The sequence below is a fragment of the Haemaphysalis longicornis genome, unplaced genomic scaffold, assembly GCF_048455015.1.
Source record: "Haemaphysalis longicornis isolate Haplotype H1 unplaced genomic scaffold, Haemaphysalis longicornis Haplotype H1 scaffold_2, whole genome shotgun sequence".
NCBI classification, from domain to species: Eukaryota; Metazoa; Arthropoda; class Arachnida; order Ixodida; family Ixodidae; genus Haemaphysalis; species Haemaphysalis longicornis.
Genome location: NW_027526295.1, coordinates 157,710,826 through 157,730,573, shown reverse-complemented (window position 1 = coordinate 157,730,573; position 19,748 = coordinate 157,710,826).

The window sequence follows — 19,748 nt, the reverse complement described above, 5'->3', positions numbered from 1 at the left end:
CATGGTAAGTGACATCATTATATAATACTAGAGGATTGAGAACGCGTGAGTACTTATCAGTACGCATCAGTACTCAGTACACAAAGTGAAAAAAATGGTTGCAGTGGTTTAAAACAACAAAAAATTTTTTCAATTGGTGGTGAAATGAGCGAGAGCTGTGTAACGATTTGATATTGAAAGGTAACGAGAATTTTGTAGATGGTAAAGGCACAAGAGATAAATGATGTAGGAGACAGACAGCAATGAGATGGCTATGGATAAATGAGTAATATAAAGAACGAGAAATATGCTGCGGAAAATACCAGTGCGTTTTGATAAAGACACAAATGCGCCAAGAAAAGTGACCCAGTCTGAGGGGTTAATTGCAAGGATATAGAACAGAATGGGTGGTATCGCGACAGCTTCTTCAGAGTGAGAAGAAGCAGCCATGTAATTCGTGTTTTTCCGATAATTTTGAGTGATTCATTTGGCACCAGTTGCCAACATTATTTAGATAATTGTTTCAAGTTATATTAGTTTGTTAATATTATTGCTTCACTAAAAGATAGCTGTATTATCAGCATACAGAAGGGACCATCAAATATCCCCTGTTCAGTAAAAAAAAAGAAAACGTCAGAAACATAATACGAAATTCTTTAAACTACTATCCAATGATTACAGGATTGAAAACAAATAAAATATTGGTGAGGGATATTGATGCGATAAAAGTTAATTAGTTCTAAATCCTTCACACGTGGTTTGGTGCTGGCAAGGTCCAAAAAGGCATGTTCCACAAACGTTAGAGCTCTGTGTGCCTTCTTGGGATATTGAATGTTGAAAACCCAGAACGATGCAAACAGACTACACAGTCCTCCCAGTAAAGATGATGCAGTCAAGACACTCTGGCCATCGATGCGGAGGCTAATTTCCTTGTTCGCGGAATGCAGGCAGGGAGTCAAAGGAACATCTACCTGAAAAAGCAAAAAAGAAAAAAAAAATTCCCCACATGTAAAATTCAAAACAGACACTATGGTTAAATGAACTTAATAATTCGGTACAGTAATAAAATTGTTATGCCAGGTTCCCTGCGAAGATTCAGTACTTAAATTAGGAATGCAAAGGCTTCATAAAACCAGGTGCCAGTACATTAACCATCGTGGCTTTTGCAGCAATAAAAAAGATATTACTTCCGCACAATATACTCGAGCACAACTTTAAATGACAGTGAAGTTAAAATGCAAGTCTCTCTAGGTTGATAGATTAGCTCACGGAGAACACTATTATACCCCTCTTACACCTGGCTTTTTTTTTTAAATAAGGTTGAAACTAGCAAAAACACGTTTTCACCGGAAGGGCTTAAGTGGCCTGACGCGCACAACTTCTTTCTTGGCTGCCGCTGGATGGTGCTACTCGTCCATACTTGGGGTGGCAGTACCGCTTTCCAAGGGAGCATGCGAGCTACACATGAGAAAATCGTTCGACGCCAAAACTTGCGGGGCCTCAAAAGGCCAATGTTTTTCTTCAGTGAAGCGTAAATACTGATCACAGGTCCAATGGAGAAACATTTTGCTTAGTGGTCTCGAACGGCAAATGACAGGGGAGTTTGGGGAAGCATGAGCGATTTGACCGGAACTGACCAAACTGCTTGGTACGTGGTAATGTTGTATTCAGTTGCTTGTATACTGCTATTAATCACCGCTGCTTCACTTGCTTCCGGTTTATCCTGATGCAAACAGCGACTGCAGTCGTGTTTGCGTCACGTTTGATGAGCAGTTGAACAGCGATTTCTCAGCACTTAAGGCATCTTGGCACTAAATCAATGCTGAAATGGCTATGCGGAGGTCCGACTTCCGTTTGAAATCAACTTGCTGGTTGTCTTCAATGACCCTTTAACAACAAGTTACCCTTATGCCTCATCACTGCAACCGATTGTTCCTCCGTGTGGTGCAAAGTGTGTTACTGTGATTATTTTCAACGTGAAACGAACCGTTTCTGTGATTTGTAGGACTGATTCTGCTATTAATTACTGCAGTGACAACAAGCTATGAAAGAAAATCCCGCCATCTCCACGAAGTGAATGATGATGAGAGGGGCGAATCTAAAATGCTTATCAGCAGACAATGTGACGCATTAAGTGCAAGCTGCTTTCATAGTGTGTGCATTGACATTAGGATATGGCCCCCTGGCAGAATGATGCGCTGCGCGAGATTTTGCCGTACCTAAAAGGGCAGGCAACTCATTTTTACGGAGTATAGGATCTGTAAAAGGGTTGCGAGTTGGGCGAGTTGGTAATTATGCATTGCGAAAAATAAACTGCGCGCAAATTAACGAGGACAAGAACTCATGAAGACGGAACAAGCGCACACTCGCAACTAGTTTATTATTGCACAATTCAAAGCTTTATATGCCCAAGCGCCCAATTGCCGCGCCCCCAATGCGTCACAGTTCTCGGCGCACTCAGCCGAAAATACTAAAAAACCGTAACAACAAAACCACAAAACGAACTTTGAGGCGTACGAAAGGCGAAAAATCAGCAAAGATAACCGCATCCTACATGGATTAAGACCCCCCTCCCACCCCCAACACGCATTCCCAGAAGAAGCACCGAAATAGCGCTCAATGTGCGTCTAAATATGCGACTTCTCGATTAAGCAGAGCGATAGAGGGATGACTGATACATTCGGAACCAGCTTTTCTGATGTGGCTGGCTTCTACAATTTCTCGCGTTTTCTGGTTCTTATGTCGCAAAAGGATGGCTGTGCGCTCAAACACAGGGACACAATCAGGTCTGCATGCGCGGTAATGAGAAGATAAGTGGCTCAGGTCACGTTGAAAAATGAAAAAAAATATACGGTACTTTTAGACGTCGTACGCTCGAGTTTGTGACAACGTACCCGTGTGCGGCTTTGTCCTGAAGTTCGGAGAAATGCAGGCGGGTTGTGTTATATTTCTCGTCTTGCATTACGCTTTCTTTTATATATTAGCGCCCTCTTTCCCGATCTCTCTACCTTCCTTCCCGCTTCCGTCTGACTGCGCTGATTTTCGCCAGCACGAAGTAACCGTCACGTTGCTTTGAAACGACGCCGCGCGCGACAAACGATTTTATCTCGAATGCCCTGTCACAAACCGGCCTACAAAAGAACGCGAACGCATACCCCAAAACCCACAAACAAGTAAAATAATACGAGTGTGCGCTTTTTTCTTTGCCCGTGCGTGTACGAGCTGTGAGCGGCACGGGTACCCGGGTACTTCGCTGTTAACCCTATCCAAACGTTTGACAAACGCATCGACTGATGAAAGACCACTTACCAGCGAGCTGTCCACACCTGTCGCCGTATCCAAATGCTGTTTGCGGCTGTTCCTCGTGTGACAGGAGCACATGAAAATGTTTCCACCAAATGGCACTACTAGTCCTTCACAAATACGAAAAAACGACGGCCCAAGGCGAGGCTTGAAGCTCCGGCCGCGCCGAGTCACCGGCCGCGCTGCGTTGATAGCACAGAGGCAACAGAGGTTGTTTACTGGTTTACATCCGGGCAGCCAGTCGTGCCGCCAGGGCAAGTTGAGTCGCTGCAGTCGGGTGCGTTGGCGCGCTGGCACGAGAATTTAAATCGTCTATGTATGCGCAAGCAAGCGAAGCAGATGAACATTGCAATTGTTTGCAACGGCGATAACTGCCTCTTCGTTAGCAGCAGAGTTTGACAACACCTATCGCCAAAATAAACAGATTGAGACAACACGGCCGCGCTCTCTGCCTGTGATCGCGCTGGTTGAAGCATCTATACGGGTATACGTACGGTATTGGTTTTGTAGCTGCGTGCAACCGTCGCGTCCTGCTCACTCGTTCTAATTAGCATTAGGCCACGGTTGAAGTGCTGGTGCACGGAGACAACAGAAGACTAACATGGCGACCGCCCGCTTGAGATGATTACCTCAGATAGGGCGTTTATTTGCGGACGTGGTAGTATACAAGGAACGGAACGCCATCTCACAAATGGTGTTAAGTAGTTCTAAATCCTCCCTTTTGCTACCCGGATGGGCAACGGTACTACCATGGAGGTTCGTCCACTTCTTTAGATCATGCCTAGGGAGTACATTTTTTGCTATAGGTACTTTTCAGGGCACATTAGTTGATTAAAACTCCATTTCCGGCTAGTTTGCGTTTACAGTGAACCTTCACGCTAGTTTTGCTGTCTGATTCATATTATTCGTTACGTTGCAACTTTCGGCTCTCAATACGTAAATGCTATCGTTGGCAACAGTAAGCTTATTCCTACTTGCTCCTAACCTTCGTGTTTTTTTTTTTTAATGCCTGCTCAACATTTCCTGCGTTGTAGGCACTAGTGTAACGAAATTTGCATGCATATTTACATTGGAGCAACTCTGCTATCTTTATTTGCTCCCTCGTGCATGGCACTCTCGTTTTCTAGCATTTGTCAATTTAGGTATTTGTTTCTGACCAGTCTCATTTTAAGGATCGCTTATTAAAGCGACAGCATTAAACAGCCCCTTGAGTGACAAGGGCGGCGTCGGCGTTATCTGCAGCAGCGAACCGGCGCCAAAATTTCCGTTGGCTGGGAACGCGAGTATGCGCCGGCCTGATTGCAACAAGTAATGTGACCACATTTCAGTAGCGTCACCATTTCTAAGGAGCCAGCCGAACTGCTCGTGACGCAGCGGGATGGGGAGACGCCGGTATGTGCCGGTTACGCCCAGCGGCGCATCAGTCCCCAGCAAGGTAGGGTGCGGTGGGGCGGCCGCTGTTGCGCAATGCCGTCATATCGGTTAGGAATCACGCCACCCTCAGAGCGTTCAACTAAGCCGTGATACTCTCTCCTGCACAACTGATAACAAGTGCACAGGTGCGCTCGGTCTTTTTTCTGCCGCTGATTCTTCGATTGGCTTAGTTTGGTCATCATTCCCGGAAGATGTCGCCATTTAGTCTGAAGCGGTGTCGTAAACTCTCGCGACCTGTCCCCAGGATGGGATGAAGTAGCATCGTCATCAGCAGCCTCATACAATTTGTAGTGAAGGAGCGCAGGGAGATGGGGGTGAAACTATGAGAGGAGCCTTACGTCCAAAACCCCGGTGGCAACGAATAGCTCCGGCCTAGCCCCTATGAGTGAGTTCTAATTGATCATGTAGATAGTGGCTGACCAAGTTTTAGATGAACAGTGTATGCCGCTCTGTGTATGCCAAAGGATGGGACAGTTTCATGTAGTAATGTGGATAAGACTGGTTTTGTCTTTGAATCTGGAGGATTCCTCATTGTACTCTTTAGGGGACATAAGTGCTAACGTGGACATGTGTTGAAGGTTTTTGTGTGCATTTTTATCAGTGTTTGTGCATCTTGTGCACACAAGATCATTGTGTGGAGTAGCTAGAGTGTGAATTTTTGATCTTTTTCGTAGCAGACGTTCACTGTAGGATAGGCAGAGAGGCCGTATGAATGGTAGGACTCGCAGCAGAAGGCAAAGTTCCTGGCATGCGAGTAAGCACTTCCATTTCCCTCCAGTCCCTCGTGCCCGGACACCACGTGATGTTATGTATTTTCGTCACTCCCTTTGGGAAGGTCCGTTTGGTGCTTTTTACTATTCTGTCGGCTATTATGCTCCGGATGGCCCTCGTAGAGTCAGTGATAATGTTTAGCCCTCCATTATTCTCTCCCTGTCCTTGTTGAGGGCAAGGGTAATTGCGGTGGTTTCAGCTTCATATCGACGTTCTGGTTTGGCAGTGTAACACAGTCAATTTGCCTTTAAAATTTACGACTACCGATGTGGAGCACCCGTTCGTGCTTCTGTTGGCGTCTGGGTACTACTCGTTAATGTGATTGCCGAATTTTTTTCCAAGGAAGCTTGCAACTATACGGCCCCTGTGCACACCATGCGATACATAGTGTAGTGCAGGCTGGGCTTTCTTGCCCATGTTACATTCTGTCGTCGTGTACTGCTCCAATCCTCTTTTTGTGAGATAGGGAGGGTCTTTACCCCTTTGCGTAATTGTGGATCTAGTCCCGTGAAGTAGCGACTGTAAACACGTATGTCGGCGTAGGCACAATGGTAATGCGACAGCTGGGGGCAAGTGAGGTGAACAGATCGATAACGGCCAGGGGATCAGGCACGAAGGGTTTTCGTTTCAGCTGCGAGGTTGCTCCTTCTCCTTCTCTGCACACTCCCTAAAGGAAGCATCAACGAGTTGCACAAGCACCCGTTAAGGTTCGTACGTGGTATATCGAGGGTCCACCGGACCCCTTGCTTGGCTCTAGAGTGCGCCCCGAGCGTGCCGGGGTTGCCGTTTTCTATCCAAGCTACGAAGAGGGCCCCCGTCTTATCAGCTGCCACTGCAAACATTTACAGTGTGTAAGCCTGAGCGGCGCACCAAATGGCTCAGTCGATGTCGCTGAAGAAATAGCCATTGCCCTGACCGCCACTTCCCGCCCTGAACCGGTTACTATCCTCACCTATGAGCACACAGCCTGCCGAAACTACCAGATTGGCCGCATTTCACTATCAGCACTACTCATCCTCAAAAACTCCTCGACAACCCCTGATATCCACCTCGTCTGGGCTCCTGGACACGCCGCCATCCAAGGCAATTACGCGGCTCATGCCGCGGCTCGCGATTTTATACACCAAGCCATTGCCGACGGTGGCCAATGTCTACCCCCTCAAGGTCAACCCCACCCACTGAGAGGCTACGCAGTCATTCTCTCCCATTAGAAGCGAGCTCGCCGCAGCCTCCCACCGCCACACTGGCGCCTCTCCAGAGGGAAAGCTACAACTTGGCGGCGTCTCCTGACGAATAACTACCCACATCCTACCCGGCTCCACCTCATCTTCCCCACCCAACAACATCCCCTCTGAGCTTACTGACACATTTTAGCACCCTCTACCATGTCATATCGGAGTGCCAACAAATTCCAGCCTTGCTCCCACTTCCCAACCCCACCTTCGACCAGTGGAGGGCTGCCCCGGCCAGCCCAGACCCGGATATCGCGTGACCCGAGCACGGACGGCCAGCCGAAGTCAAGGCTTATCGGAATAGGGATGCCTTCCACGGGGCGAGGCCCTCATATCAGCCTCTGCTCGATAAACAAAGATATTTATTCTCTCTCTCTCTCTCTCTCTCTCTCTCTCTCTCTCTCTCTCTCTCTCTCTCTCTCTCTCTCTCTCCTGGTTCTATGAATGTATAGTCTATTGGAATCTGTTTCGACACCACGTTAAAGCGACTCGTCGCAAAGTCTTGATGTTTATGGTCTGCACGTCTGCTTTCCGAATTTTTGACGTGCGCTGTCTTCCGACGACGAGCCCCTTGCACAGGGCTCTGTTTTGCGGAATAATTCGTGATTTAAGGGTTAGCGTTTCTCGGCGTATGACGCAATATTTCAAAGCCACGATCGAGGGGGGGGGGGGGGGGGGGGGCGTTTTGGAAAAACACCCTATTCTGAAAGTGTGCGTTGTTTCCGTTTACGTAATGAAAAACCGCGATTTCGCGCTGCGGGAAAACAGGACGCTCCGTCACCCTTATTTTGAATCTGCGGGTCGAATTGCGGCAGGCTGAAAACAAAGCGCTTCCAGCGGCAATCCTGAAACACGACACGTACATTCATGAAAAAGGGCGGCAACGTAGGTTGTTTTGAGGCGCACGCAGTTTTTCCCGAAGGGATTCGATCATTCTGGATGGTACGCATCATGCTGGATGTATCACCGTGCAACTATTAAAACCAGGTTGCATGGGCGTGCCAGTCTTCTTCCTTAACAAAAATTAAAGTCCCGCTCGTCTCTATACTATATTGTGGTGCTTGGTCCCTATTCAGTTCTTCACAATTTTCGGTGCATGTTTGAACAGTGGTTAAAAAAATTATGAGCCATTTCACTCTTTGAACTTTAATAAACAGTGCAGCTTTTTAGAGGTGACGCAGACTTAAGGTATCAATTTGCCTTGTTCAACCAGGTTTGTTGAACGATCGATGCCCGCTGTTTTCGCGCCGATATCGCTCAGTGAACGTGCTCACAAATGTACCGCAATACAAAACAAACACGCTGCTCTACGCAGTCGGCACTCTACGCGCGACGCGCAGTGTATTTGGATGCAGCAAATACCTCGTTCTATCATTCTCCAATCGCACGCGCCCTTACTGTTGACTAGGAAGCTTCCCCTTGGAACGAGTAGGCAATCAGAGGTTTTTACTTCGTAATCACACGAGGGCTAGCATATCCTTGGCTGAGCTTACAGGTCAGGTTGACACTACGAGGAACGAACTGCTTTTTGAATTTGGCTTGAAGTAATAAGCGTTGATTCAAAGGGAGTGGAAAACCTGCACTCGTTGGAGCAAAAAGGCATGTCTGACACCTATTTTGAAGCCCATGCAGAACGGCTGTCGGAGACATGACCGTATGCCATGCGTTGTTCTCGGACCAGCGCTGAGGCACTCGCCAGTAACTAACTGATGAGGATCAGTTCATCAAAGTGAAGTGATTGTAAGCGATCATGGTGGTGGATAATTAAGATGAAGACTCAAAGGATGGATTCTCCACTATCCCCCCTTTCCCCCCCCCCCCCCTCCACCCATTTTTCAACGAATGTATTGCGAAGTGGTAGACCTAACGCGAAATCCTCGTACCTCCCTCATAAGTGTTTACATATTATTAAAGGTGACTTTTTGGCAAAGCTTGGGTGAGTAATATCGGTATGAATTCTAGAAAACAGAACAATGTAATTTTGTAAATTACACCTGCTGAGTCAGTGGTCGTTCTGAAAGTTTTCGTACGTCATTTTCAGAGGTAGGTGAGGTGATTTCAGCTTCAACCACGGCCTTCTAATAAAACTCTTAGTGTTTGAGGTCTCCTCCTGTTATCCAAGTATGCGCTCCGCTTCACCCCAGTACACATCGATGGTTTAGGCAACTTGTAAAGCGCACGCACGTATGCACACCCACACACACGCACACACATGCCGAATTCATAATTAGAAAAAGAGAGCAACACTTTTAACAACTCGCTAATGTGGCTTCCGTTTTATGCTGGCGCTAAGAAAGCGAAAATGTTCAGGAAGCAAACAGCTGTCACGGGCTTGGCTCTGACATAGACATAGCCCTTCATGAATGTATCAATGATAAAAATGTTAGCTTTGAACCATGTGCTTCTTGAGAAACACTTAAAAAAATATTGAAATTGAAGTTTCGACTGCTTATCCTTTTTTTATGCATTCGAACTTTTATACTCGTGAGCGCGTAGAAATTTGCGGTAGGCTTCTCGATCACGAGAACATCCAGCCTCAGCGACTAATGGGTATCCGTAAAGTACCTGTAGTAAACTACTTTCATTCCGTATCACGCATTTACGACACAAACAACGACATGACTTGGAGCCGTGTAGAACAAGTGGGCGTTTGTATCAAATCACCATTGTTTCAACAAAATAGGAATAACAACATGAAATAGCGATGCATAAGCAAAACAAAACTGAATAAAAACGCAAAAAGTACATAACGTTGAACGCACAAGACAAGAAAATTAAAAAACGAAATTTTTATTCCACGTGATCGTAGAATGCAGATGACTCATTCTTCTTGTTCCTGCTATAATGCCATGTTTTCTTCTTTTACGGGAAAATGGATTTGCGCAATTGCGTAAATGTTGACGATGCTGTTCCCGTGGCGAGACCCATCGGTTTCCCTACAGCGAATTGCTTCTTTAAAAACATCCGTGGCGGGTTATAATGTCTCACTGATCGTATCAGATCACACAATGGAGAAGGCGTACTCTCAGTACTGAGGAAGCTCGGCTTCAAGCCAAAACCAATTGCGTTTCGCTCGTCCTAACAAATTTTCTCGCTCAATGCACCGTTTTTTTATTCGGCAGGCGTAGCCTCTTTAGATTGACAAAACAAATTCACCGTGTATCTTGCTTCCTCTCAACCTGCCATATTGGGGGGGGGGGGGTGATAGGTAGTAAGAGATATAATCTCATTGTATACCAATTTCACAGCATTTTCTGCAAGGCAAACGTTCTTTTTCATCTTCGGATCGACAACGCCAGCTGCGCCTGAGCAATGAGCCACCGGATCAGACCGCAGCGCGGGAAAGCGTCCCTGGGAATTATGTTCGTGGCGGGTATGTCTAATTGTGTATCCCAAGAGTTTAAAGCAGTGTCAGGTATAAATGTTGTCGAACACCCTTACGAAATCGTCCTGGCTACATGGCTACGCCATTTGCTTATATCAGCTGTCAACTGAGACTGCAGATGAGGAGGAGGAGGATTTGTCTGGGCGAGTGGAATGTATTCATACTACTGAAGTGCTTAACCTTGTTATTGGAATGCCTTACTACGTATGTGGGTATACTCTAAAAAATATAGCTTCCGCCCTTTTCCCTGCAGCCTTGCAACTTTGCTCAATATTGCAGTACTCTAAACCGGATTCGGCGCTTCCAGTTTTCCAGGACCAACGGGGGGACCTGCCCTTACGTCTTCCTGTGGCTTCTACCTCGAATCGTGTGAGTAAGCGCAAAATGAAGAAGGACGAACGAAGTGAACGGGGCACGGCGCTTAGGACACGGCACTTCGTTCGTCCTTGTCAATTTTGCGCTTACTTACACGATGAATGACCAACTCGCCCAAGAAACCATTCTACCTCGAACATTGAGTGAAATTCACATCGACCCAGGAAGCATTTTCAGAAAAAAATATTGGGTTTCCTGGCCAAGTGAACAGATCCGGGTATGTTTCTGCGCAGACAATATTTGTTCGCAAACAATGCGGGGAGTATGTTTCTTTTTTTAATTCCCCCCAAATTCTGCGCAGGTTTAAAACGTCGAGGACTATGCGGAGTCTGCATATGAGAAGGCTAAAACTGTGACAGCTGCGCCAGAACAACGCTAGCGAGCTTTGAGGTAGCCTTGACCCCTTCAGAATCCCAGCATGAGCACCTCGAAACGTTGCACAGAAAAGGGCTGAGGACAGCAATTGGAGTTCCTCAGGGAACTTCTAATGAGAAGGTCCTACGGCAGAGCCCTTCGTCGTATACACTCCGCTTGCTGGCATCGCAGGAGATACTCACGCATATAATGCATCTAGGAGAAAACAGTGCTGGAAGAGCAATAATAAGGCGGCTTCGCACAAGGGCGGTTTCTCACGCGAACACTGTGGTTAAAATTCTGAGAACTTTGTGCCCTCATTGGCCATTAAAAACTCAGACCTTAATGTCGCCATGGTCTTATGAGAGCCTCCAGTATCAGTTACGCGTACTTGACATGCGAGCCAAGAGAAACACACCGGTGCCAGATTTTTGGTGCTTGAGCACCTGGAGAACATTTATCCGAACCACCTTCAAATTTATACGTATGGCTCACTCAATCAGCACAAAGGGGCTAGTGCAGCGGCGTGTGTCATTCCAGGTGCTCAAATTTTCTGGGCACCTCGACTGGACAGTGTAGAAACTGAGTGTATTGTCATCGCGGCTGCTTTGCGGAAACTTAAGTCATGCAAAAAGCAGGAAGTTGTAATTCTGACACATTCGAAAGCAGCCCTACAACTTTTTCAGTTTAGGATCCCCTCCAGAAGGGTCTATCAGCCCTCCTTACGGCTTGTATGAGAGCTCAGCAGCAAGGGTTTCCATGCGCGTTTTCAATGAATTCCATCCCCTGTTGCTGTAAAGGGCAATGAGGCTACTGATCGGATGGCAAGGAACACTCTGTCATTTGCACCGGATGTTAAAGTTAACGCCGATCACTGGAACGACTTCAGGAGAGCACTAGTCGACCATTACAAGTCCTTTGAAGATCCCTACCATCAGCCTTGAGTAAAAAAAGGACTTGCAAGATACGATGTAACTTTGCTCTACCGCATCTTTACGGGGTCGGCGAATAGTAGAGCTTGGGTATTAAAAGTGGACCTAGTGCGATCAGCCCTGTGTTCATCATGTGCAGTGCTAGGGGATGTGCACCAAGACGTTATGTGTTGCCCAGGGCATGCTGCCGATCAGACGGCAATGCTCTCGGCGATTGGAAAGTTGGCAGCTGCATGCACCACTCTTACCCGCTTTGTCTTCCCAAGGGGACAGTGGATGCTGCGCGGGGAAGTGTCGCACCTTCTAGCTTCCTTCAGGAGACCAAACGGGTGGACTCATGGTGAAGTGACCATAATATTGGTAGCGCTCGGGAGGAGCAATTGCGGGTACATCTTTCCAGGCTAACACCGCCTGATAGAACAACACAACCACCACCACTACCATTTTGCGCGGCATCATTCGTACATTTTGTGTGAAGTATGCAGGTCGCAACGACACCACCTTTCAGGCTACCGAGTCCACTAATGCCGTCGCAATTAAAAAATAGTTCAGTGGTATTCCTAGTCGGAGAGTAGTTAAGCCCAAGGGCTGGGTCCCACTGTCAGAGGTGAACCTTGCACTCCGCAAGAGTGAGGGACATCCCATTCCCCGAGTTGAGGTTGTCCGGGTTCTCGGTATGCACATCGAGTCGAACGGTTGTAACAGGCACACCATAGCCAAAATCACCGCTAAGACTGATAGCATGATACGGTTAATTACTCGGGTCTCGAACAGTCGAGGAGGTATCAAGGAGGACAATCTCTTGAGGCTCTTCCATGCATTCTTGATGAGCCACATCACGTACGTGGCGGCCATGCACTGCTGGCAGAATCACGAAAAGGCTAAGCTCAATTTACTAATTCGTAAAAGCATCAAGCGCGTGCTGGGTATCCCGATGAATGCCAGCACAGAAAGACTCATGCAGCTCGGGGTGCACAACTCTTTAGAGGAAATCATCGAAGCGCAGCACACGGCTCAGACTGCCAGGTTGTCGTCTTCACCCGCTGGCAGGGAAATTCTGGCGGTTCTGGGCTGTTCTCCATCCTTAGAGGAGGAGCGCGAGGTTAGCCTTACTAATTGCATAGAGCTGCTATAACTATCTCCCCGTTTCCCCGCAACGTGCACCCGCAGCACAATGCAGGCAGGCGAAGGGCCAGAGGCGAGGCCCTACTAAAACAAGTTCGCGACGACCCGCACTCCGCGTGCTTTGTGGACGCCGCGCAGTACGGCCGATCGGCAAACTTCTCGGCAGTTATGGTAGATCACAGTGGCAAAGTTCTCAATTCTGCGTCTTTCAGGAACACCACCCCGGCTAGAGCCGAGCAGGCCGCGGTGGCTCTTGCTTTACTTGACGACAGCCGGCATCGAATTTACACCGATTCCCGCGCAGCCGTTAGGGCCTTTGCGTCAGGTTCCGTTTCGGCCGAGGTAGCTCACATCCTAGGAAATAAGGTCATTTCCTCACACACTATCATCTGGTTTCCCGCTCACCTAGGGTCGCACTTGTCATTAACTAATCTCAATAAGGTCGCCCACACCCGCGCGCGCGAGATAACACACCGCGCCGGGTCGGACGGAGGCGATTCCTCGGGGATTGGTTGGGAGGTCTTCAGAGACACTTTATTCACGTTCAACGAGATTATTCAGCACTATAAGCTGGCCAGGCGAACGTTTCATCTTCCGCACGAGAAACTATCGAGGCCGCAGGCAGCCACACTCAGAATGTTGCAGACCAGGTCTTATCCTAGTCTATCCACTCTCAGCTTCTACACGGACACTGTTGAACCGGACTGCCCGGATTGTGGCGAACGTAGCAATTTAGATCATATGCTCTGGCGGTGTCCCTCACTTCGGGGCCCTCAACGCATAACCGAGGAAGAATGGCGCTCCGACTTGGAGAGCCCTGATCTAATGCACCAGCTAAGGGCCGTCCAGAGGGCCCACGACGCGGCGGTGAGGCTCGGCCTCCCCGTCCCCACGTGGGAGCGGCCCGCAGCGCTGCCGCCCTGAACGGCAGCAGTGCTCCTCAGGACATTCAATAAAGTTCATTGTCTGTCTGTCTGTCAGTGGTATTCAACTTTGTGAAGATAGATGACCAGGGGAGCTGGGTGTATTGCAGTTTTCCTAGGGGCAAACCAGACATGAAACTGGCTGTACACCCCCGTCCCCCAGGGGAAGCCCATGGCTTGACAGCAGACGAGCGTTCCACAATATTTACAATTTCACTGTGAACTGCATGAAAGTAAACGAAACTCAGCGCAATGATGGGGTCGCCATATCGCTTGATTAAGATGTAATTTCTTTCTGAATAATATCAACAAAACAAGTTAGAGCCGTTTTCTTTAACGCCAGTTTCTCGGTAGACGTCAATGCATAGACAGCACAGGGCAATTACGTAACGTTTGCAACTTCACTGTAAACAAGCTAATCATGACAAGAAAGCGAAGCTCGGCGTAATGGCACAGTCGTCATAACATGATTTTCAGTATACTTTTTCGCAATATGCCTACATTAGACAAAAAGATACAAAGCAATTGAGATAAACATGAGGCAAAACGTTTTTTTCTTTGTTGATGCGGCGCTTACACAGATGAACATCGGCCACTGCCGGAGGGTAGCTATACACAGCTTCGCTGTAAGAAGCAGCTAGACAGAAGCGCGTAACCTCTAGCCGTACTTCTCTACAGACCACTACCCCAGCCTGTAGGCTATAAAGGCGTCTCCGGCCAGTGCGCACTAAGCAGCGAAAGATAAGGAAGGACATCCCAGAGACGGCATGCTGCTTTAACCTCGTCTCTCGGGACACTGGCGTAACGTCTTCCGTTGCCGTCTCTGCCCTCGGGGCGAGCGGTCAGTGCGGAGAAACGCAGCTAGCTCCGGCGTTATACGGGCGCCCGGGGTTCGTGCCGCCGCGCAGACACCTACCCTACAGAAAGTGCACCCCCTACGCGCTGCCCAACGCGCGGTACCTTTTCCTTCAATATACGTTCGCCCGTGCCACCTTTCCCGCTGACATTTAGGACACGTAGGCTACGTAACATTTACCGGCACTGGGAGAACCCAGGCACTGGGGTATAACCGAGTGCTCCCCGTGTAAGCGTTCTCTACTTGCTCCGCAGATTTTTTTTTGTGCGTGTGCATGTGCGTGAGCGCGCGCAAAACTTTTGATGCCAGTTTCGCGCTTTTATGTGTATCTTGTGCACCACGTGTAGCGGAGGGCTGAGACACACATTCGGCAACCGAGCGATTATTTCGCTGACAGCAGTTAACTGCAGGTGGAACTTTAATGGCCCGGAAATTCCTTCGTGCAAAAGAAAAAAAAAAAAAAAAAAGAACGGTGCCGCTAGAAACAAAATGTAGGAAGGACATAGCAAACCGACTAGTTTGGAGCTAGCGGCGCTGTGTGCGGGTTTTTCTTTTCTGTCTATGCACCTAGGGCTATTTTAGTTTTTTTTTTGCGAGAGAATGAACTAGGTTGAAATCTCATTTTTCTGTCACTTTACGCTTCCTTAATCTCTTTTCATATGCCCTGCAATCCTTGCCATTCCGAAAGCAGAACTTATTTTCCCTCCCCCTCCCCCAGAGAAACACGCGCATGCACTTGCATCAAGCATTTTTTTTATTTTGCCTACGACACCCAATTTAAGTATTTGTTAGTAATAAAGCTCATAGACCAAATGCGAGGACACGTACGAGGATGAGAAGGAGTAGAACTTTTATTGCTTTGAAAAGTCTTGAGGGTGAAACCCTCTGTCCAGGGCGCCATTGGAGCAACCCGCCATCTTCTCCCGTTCGATCAGCTGCAGCTGTCTGATAGGGCAAGAGCTAGCGAGTTCTCTCTCCCACTTCTCTCGGGAGGGGTTCGGGATAGGGTCAATGTGGGGGTTAACTTGGCATTCCCATGCCATGTGGTAAAGCGTGGCAGGGACGCCGCAGTGTCTGCACAGCGGATCGTAGAGGGTGGGTTGTATAGCGTGCATCCTCGTAGGGTGTGGTGTCATGAGTGAAAGAAGAAAACAAAGAAGACGCAAGGCACGCGACTCGAAGGTCATCGAAACCGGCTACGTCGCCGAAGGCTCGCGACCCCGGCACGAGCTTGCGCCGGCGACCAACCAATGGGACGCGGCCAGCGACAGCAGCTGGAAGGAGAAGCGGCCGAAGAAGAACACTGCGCGGCGGTCGGGCGACCGGACCCGTGCCGTGCCCCAGGAGGTCCTCCACCAGAACAACCCCCAAGACATCTTCTCCACAAGCGAGTCGTGTTGCCGGGCAACAGTGAAAAAACAGCGGCCCCAATACAGCTGCGTTCGCCACAACGGGGACGGGAGCTCGGAGCGCGCTGCACTGCCACGGCATCGACCCACTGCGTGAACATTTCAACGCTGCCACAAACCTGTTCCGGTAGTATCCACGTACTGCGTCGTTTACCTTTATTCCCGGACCGTGACTTTTTCTTGTTTCTTCAAACCCGCTTTGGTTACCACTTTGGTAATAGTCTCTATTGTTCCCCATTTGTTGTTAATTCCGCTTTGCTCTTTGTTACATTGTTTGTATGTTTTTTTGGGTCTCGAGTGTTATAAAAACTAGTCTCGTTCATAAAGCTCATTCTTCTATTTAATATTGTTGTCACCGAACCTGACAGTGGGTACGTGTTCGTCTGGAGTTGACCGAGAGCAGCCTGTTGGCGCCTGGTTAGTTGCTCAGAAACTGGAGGGTATCGCATTCGGCCAAGCCGGTAATGCTGTGTGATGTCCTTGTACGTGAGAAGGGGGTATACTGTCCTTTCCTCTTCTAACGGTGCTCGGCTGACCAAATCTCGAGCGAAGGCTTGCGCCGCCTGGTTTCCGCAGAGAGAAGAGTGGACTGGGTTCCAGATTATTTTTATGTTTCTCCGAGGTGGGCGTTGAAGGATGATGCCGTAAGCATTTTCGGAAATTCTTCCTGCCACATAATTTCTATATGCTGCATGGAAGTCCGTGATTATGGTGGATGCTCGGGTTTGGGCGATTTCGAGGGCGATTGCCGTCTCTTCTGCTGGCTGCGTCGTTCCGTTCCGTAATGTTAAACTACTGAGGAGGGAGTGGGGTATGGCGGTTACCGCAGGTTTTAATTTATACCGGGCATAGTCCGCAGCGTCAGTGTATACCACTTCCTCGGATTTTCTGTACTGAAGTTGAAGAGCTTCTGCCCTAGCCGCTCTTCGTGCTTGATGGTGTTCTGGGTGCATGCTCCTCGGCAAGGGGTGAAGTTTCGATCTTGTCCTGATTTCTAGAGGGACTACGGCCGCGTCTTCCGCCTCCGTGAGAGCATTGAGCTTCAAAGAGGCCAGAACTGATCGACCAGGGCTCGTGACGCCGAGCCGGACTTGCTGTGCCGTGAGATGGGCTTCGACAATTTCTTCTATGGTGTTGTGTATCCCTAGTGCTGCAAGACGCTCGGTGGACGTTGCCGGCGGGAGAGCTAAGGCTTGTTTGTAAGCTTTCCTAATTAGTGTGTTGAGCTTTTTTGTCTGCTGCTTGGAGGATCGTGTAGGGGTTACGTAGGCGAGGCGTGAAATAATAAATGCTTTAACGAGCTTTATCGTATCTTGTTCTTTCGTGCCATACTTTTGGGTCGATACTCTGCGGATCATTCTCGTTATCTGAGCAGTGCATGAGTCCAGGTTTTGATGTGGGCGGGTGTTCTTACCGTCTTCTTGATAAGCCATGCCAAGAATTTTAATGTGATCGGTGGGTTCTATGCGTATACCGTCTATCATTATGTAGAACGAGGAACCTGGGTCATGACGACGTTTTTGCAACAGCAGGAGTTCGGATTAATGACCACTTCCCTCCCATGACCACTTCCTGGGGTAGTGACCACTTCCCCTTCCTTATAACGTTTCGTGGCAAGAAGACGTGCACCAAGCAAACACTATCACGACTAAACTGGGACACCTTCCGCGAATATATCGACCAAAAAGACCCCCCTGCCTCCTTCGATGATTTTGCGAATCTTATTCGAACTTGTACCCAAGCAGCCACCGAAGAAATCGAGTGCTCTTCCGACACACCAGCTCTCGATGCCCACCTCCCAAACCTTTGTAAATAAGTGCACTATCTCATACGACTGTACCGCTCTACCGGCAAACGTCATACAATCCTTGTCCGCATCCGCCGCCAGTATAAACTCACCACGTCATATCAACGTTGTCTTTCCAATAACCACTGGAATGATCTCTGTGCCACACTCGGTCGTGGAAAAGGCCTTCGGGCTCTCTGGAAAATTCGCCGAAGTCTTCGACCTAAGAAAAAACAGCGACTTCCACTATTTGCTACCCTCACGCTCACAAAGGCCCAGTCAGCGTTGAACATGATTATTATGGCTTTCTTTCCCCACGCCCAACTGCATCCCTCTCCTCCTCTTCCACACATACCCATTTCATCGCCACAGGACGATCTCGACCTTCCCTTCAACTTCAATGAACTTTACATGTCCATTCACCAAAGTAAACCCAAATCTGCCCCTGGACATGACGGTGTGACCTGGAAACACCTCCGCAACTTGCCAACCCGTGCCCTTGTTGCCTTACGTGGCCATGTTAACCGCTGCTGGAAAAATGGTGAAGTTGCGGAGCATCTTAAGCTCACTCTCATCTTCCCTATTCCGAAACCCAAGAAGCCTGGTACCGGCCCAACTGACCTCACCAACCTCCGACCTATCTCTCTTACTCCTGTTTTCTGCAAACTCATAGAAAGTCTAATCACTAACCGTATCACCCATTACCTCGAATATGTCAAACCATACTTTCACCCTGCGCAGACTGGCTTCCGCCCTAACCTGAGCACTCACGATAGCCTTTGGCTATTACGTCGAGTGAGCAATCGCTCCTATCACAACCAATCTCCTCCCGACTTGATCCTAGCAGTTGACCTACGCAAGGCTTTTGATAGCGTCAACCAATCCGTCATACTAGAGGAACTGGCGCACGCCTACCCAAGCACCCGGGCACAAATCTGGATCCGCAATTTTCTGAACGCTCTGCCAATACGACTTCAAGGATCTCACCCAGGCTGGACTCCTCACACTTACTATCTTGACCCCGGGGTACCTCAGGGATCCATAATTTCTCCGATACTATTTAATCTCGCCATGGTGAGGGTCGCTCGAAATCTCGAACGTGACTCTGCTGCACGATTAACAATATATGCTGACGATGTAACCATACGGACTGAATCAACCGACTTTTCATGCTCTGAAGACATGCAAACTGAACTCCAAGCCTTGAATGCTCCTTAGCCTCTTTTGATCTGGAATTAGCCCTCGAAAAAACCGAATTCTTACCCGTATTTGGCCACAAGCCCCCTTAACACTATAACCTTCCAACTCTTCTCCTCGCCGGTACTCCTATAAAAGCTAGTTTTCAACCCATACGACTACTCGGAATCTCAATCGGACACAAAAACAGCCCGTCCATATGGCTACAGCAACTGAAAGCAAAATGGAAAACAATTCAACAAGCCATACATCGCCTCTCGAACAAATTTGGTGGAGCCAACCAGAAGGCAACCCAAACTTTAGCCCGCGCTGTCGCAACTGGTACCGTAACTTACGCAGCCCAAACCTGTGACCTCAACAAAACGGCCATGAGAACGCTTCAACACCTGCACCGAGCCACTCTTCGGACCATCAGCGGACTACAAAAACATACTCGTCTGGAGAACTTGCAAGCTGCAGTTGCTCTTCCCCCAGTGAAAAATATAATGAAAGAGCAAGTGAATCAATCCCTTCATAAGCGCACATTAACTGATCAAGGTGTCTCTATCATCGCCTGGGACAATCTCAAGCCGCAGAACCCCCCGACATCCCATCGCCTCTTGGTGGAGCCACCCTTCTCTCACGGATACTACGGCCACCCATCCGGTCCCGCGCAACGCCCGCCCCGTCCGCGCTGCCCGCATCAAT